The 4,421-nt window shown below is 34.8% G+C and overlaps 1 long non-coding RNA gene across 1 annotated transcript; it reads left to right on the top strand.

The window, feature by feature from the left end:
• The first annotated feature begins 3,326 nt into the window (after positions 1 to 3,326).
• Positions 3,327 to 4,015, top strand: LOC110674647. The gene is made up of 2 exons (XR_002499064.1): positions 3,327 to 3,364; positions 3,458 to 4,015. It is a non-coding gene; the product is annotated as an uncharacterized LOC110674647 (long non-coding RNA).
• The last annotated feature ends 406 nt before the right edge of the window (positions 4,016 to 4,421 follow it).

Genomic DNA, 4,421 nt, shown 5'->3' with positions numbered 1-4,421 from the left:
GCCATTAATTTTATCCAAAATTGAATGTGTGGCCGATGAGGCTTTTCCATTTGCAAATAGCAGGGATGGTCACTACAGGTCACTACCAGAGAATATGATTAACGCGGAGAGGATTTTGACTTTGCTTATAAATAAACAATATTTGCAATGACTATCAACAAATCAGGTCATTCAAACAAAATTTTAGTGTCCTGTCAGTCGCCATAAGAAACCAAGCTTATCAATGACTTTCGTATCGGTATTCACTAACACACATCCATCGTCTCTTTTGCATAACATCTCTTTGAGTCTCATTGAATTTGCTCGATTGGAACCACGTTTGACGGTTCAATTGGCTTCCCGGATAAAAACGTATCATTCAGTGAATGGAATAAACCATTAATGTACAATATAACGTATTAGATACAATACAGCGTATTGTAATTGAATATCGAAGCAATATTATTCTTGTTTGGATATATAATTCCATAACAATATAATATATTGTAACAGAACATTGTATTGTTTTTAATTGGTTTTATACCTTACAATTTTGGTCAAATTCCTATTTTCGCGTAAAACAACTGTTGCTTTTTTCTATGTAGCTTTGCTGAAAGAAATAAACAAAACAAGTTCAGAAAGCAAGAAATGTTGGGTGAAAAATATTCAAAAAGTAAAAATAAGTAGTTTTTTAGAAGTCACTTGACATTAGCTGTAACGACGAATGCAACCATGATACAGTTCGTTGAATTGTTTTTGTATTGTACAACAATACACGAATTGCTAATCAAGACAATACATGCACATTATATCGTATTGTATTTTCAAAATTTTTGTATGAGAAAATATCTATATTTGTATTGTTACGATACTTAACCACCCATACATTATATTGCAAAAATCTCATATACCGTACAGTGAACTGTTCAAAACAATATATTGTACTGTAATTGTATTGTCATTTTACATATACTGTATTGTATTTCCAATATATTGAATGGTATTGTTACAATACGTTATATTGTTTTTGTATTGTATTTTTTATTCGGGTTGTTTAGGGGTATCCTGTTTTTTACATATTCTGATTTTACGTTAAAAACTGAGCCAGAATCCAAAGTTTCATAATTTTCCGTGCCCTGCAACTATTTTTAAAACACGTTTGAATTTAGTATGGCAATCGCGTTTGAATCACCCCTCGGCTTATTTTACTTCGGGACGAACTGTCATTCTGTAAATTGAAATGTCATTGAGTCGACGGATTGAAATCTGTTTTAATCATTTTTTATGTCAAAATTAAGATATTAAAGCGCAAAAAATCGCGTTACACTTATAAAAATGTGCTCTTTCGATAAAGCTACAAAAAACTGTGCATTTTTCATCACTAAACAACCCAATTGGAACCTTTGGTTTCAGAATCCGCGCTTCTCTATATAAACAAATTCTCTGGTCACTACCGTTACGAGAAGCATGCACTTCAACAGAAAAGTAAAGCCCCAAACGCAATGATAGCGGAACGGCAACGGAAAGCGGGATCACATCATCTCTATTGAGCTGTCAACGAATGAAAATGAACACTGAGTCGACAAGCATGGTACACTGAAAACAGCGTTGTGGTAAAAATTACCATGTTGATGGATTACATGCATAGCACCACTTTATTTGTGCAGACTACCCAATGCATTCTTTTCGACCACATTGTGTCGTTATTTTTACCATGCCGGCAACGCAAGAAGGAAATAGTCAAAATTACCATGGTACATAGATAAGTTAATAACAAATAAAAGTTATTGTTTCAACCATCTCTTGCATTAAAAATTACTACAATCATCTTGTAAATTTTAATATAATAGCATGGTTACTATAAACACATTTTAAGTAAAATTTTCAACCATCAATTGCATTTAAAATAATAAAATTCGTGTAGGTTCAAATGGAGCTAACTTTATTGCAAATAATCAAATTAGATGTCAAGTTTCGCGCATGATGCATTCATATTTGCAAATTAACGTAGTTCACGGAATGAAATACGATAATGATGGACGGAATCGATGTAAAAGTACACGGATAAATAATTCGATACTAAAATGCTTAAAGGTTATACTAAAACCATATTCGGTCTATTCACTCCTTAGAATGCATATAACCGGTTTATACCTTCGTAAGTATAATCGGTGCTTGAGATGCACAATGCTTTAAAACGCTTTTATATTTATGCTTCCGTTACAGTTTTGTTTACTTTTCAGACCCAAACTAGAGCATAAAGAGAACCATAATCAAGTTTAAGAAAAATAAATGATAAAAAGACTTTTATTTATTCAATATTATGCTGAACATTAGAATTTGCACTCTTCATGTAATGCAGCGTTCTTAATGGAGTTTAACACGCGTCGATAGTTGCTTGACCATGTTAAAATACTCGATTATCTTCTACCAACTCGCCTCCATGATATTGCACTTTTCCGCTTGTAAGGAATCTTATTCCGTCAGAATTGCTGGTTGTTTTGATCATGTGAAATCTCAGGCAGATCAAGGAAATTGCTGAAAAAGATAGCTAAATTTTTAATTGGTGGGCATGATGGTGGATGAACCCGCATAGAAAAATACAATTTGCCTTATTTTCCAAACAGTAAAATTCTTGTATCTGTTGAGGTTAATGTATAACGAATAGTTTCTTTTCAATTCAATAATATGAAGCCCCAAAGATTCACACTATAAAGAACTGTCTGAGTAATCTATGTTGAACAGTGAACATTTCTGAAACTCTCCAAGAAATGTTAAACTATACGGATTTAAAAATGTGTGTTTAATAGTTGCACAATTTGGTTACCCTCTATCAAATTCTTCGTGTTCATTTTGGTGCAACACACATACACATGAGTATTTTACCATACACTACCCAATATACACAGTTTGGTAAATTGTTTTATGTGATGGTATATGTAAACGATACGGCCTTGCAAAGTTTTCATAATTTTTTCTGCCATTTTAATTCTCTCAATAAAATTAGTACACACTGTTGTCTTGTGAAATATTTATTAACGTAAAAACTGGTGATATATTACGGTTCTTCTGGAAAGTTTCCGTTCTGCGGTAGCCGCCAAGTTCTACCGCAGCTGTCAAAGTTCTACCGCAGGCTTGAAAATCATTGCATCATTGAACGAAACCATCTAATCAAAGTAAGCTAATAGAGCCCAAAGCTTTGAAAAACAGCAGATAACAACAGTCATTAGCTTGGTTTCTAAGGTATCATCGCAGCCGATCGATGATGCTCTGAGAAAATTATCCATATGACTGCTGTGGTAGCTCTCTGTTCAACCGTAGAACGGAAAGTTATCTCTAAAATTGCAATATCGTATAGAAAAATTAAGGTCGCAATGTTTATTACGTGAGTATTATTTTTTTTCTTTTCCGTGCCGTAAAAAGTGAAAAAAAAAAAAATCATTAATCAGATTTCCGCTGCCGTTTTTTTTTCTTCCAGTCATCCCGTGCCTTCATGCTACGGAGGAATCAGAAAAATATTATCAGATTAGTCTAGCCAACCAGCAAAAAGCCGGAAACGATATCGTCAACTATATGGAATCTACTTCCACCGTATTCCTAATAGCGCTAGCGCACAATCGACAAGAGTAACAGTTGCAGCAAGTTCAAGAAAGTGCCCTGACAATCGCAATTGTTGATCCGGTCGCCGGAGTGATGCCGAATGCCGTCCAACCCAAAGGAAAGTTAAGTTAATACGTTTTCCAAAACAGCTTGTAAAGTTGTTTGTTGTCCGGGGATACCATCCGGAAGTACTTCTCCGGCATTTCGCTAACCGCTCCACAAAGTGACCGGGATGAAAACCAAAACAGCAGACATAAATATTAACATCCAGTGCGTGAATCAATTTGGACCTAAAAGGAAGGATAAAAGATGAAGGTTCTTGACGAATTGAAGTGTCGAAAGTTAGCCGCATCCAACATCCAACGCAACCAGTGCATCGATTGTCACGACCTTTTCTGTTCAAGAAACCATCCAGCATCCGGCAAGTGCTCCTCCCCTGATGAATCCAAAATAGGACAAGCGGAATCAATCCTGGAGTCACATCCTGGCATGTGCTTGTGATGTTGTTGAGCGTGTTTTTGAATAAGGACGTAAGTGATTCTCTTCGTTGAACCTTTCTTCAATTGATAGCACTTTTTCACATAAGGACGCTTAGCAGGAATGCAATCTAACATCCTAAGGCGAAAATCTGCGAAGATACTTGTCACCTTTATAAATAATTACGCCCTTATTCACGCCTGAAGTATAAATTTCAATTTCGACAGTCTTATGAAGAATCTATTTTATGCAGCGATGCGAAATGCAATTGAGTTTTGCTTGTTTTATTTAGGAAAAAAAAAAACATAATACAAATATTTTTTGCAACGTTCTAGAATTTCATATCAAATAATCTTTAAGCCAAT

Source organism: Aedes aegypti, chromosome 1 (assembly GCF_002204515.2).
Source record: "Aedes aegypti strain LVP_AGWG chromosome 1, AaegL5.0 Primary Assembly, whole genome shotgun sequence".
NCBI classification, from domain to species: Eukaryota; Metazoa; Arthropoda; class Insecta; order Diptera; family Culicidae; genus Aedes; species Aedes aegypti.
The sequence above is the reverse complement of the archived record's forward strand: the minus strand, read 5'-3'. Positions and strand labels throughout refer to the sequence as shown.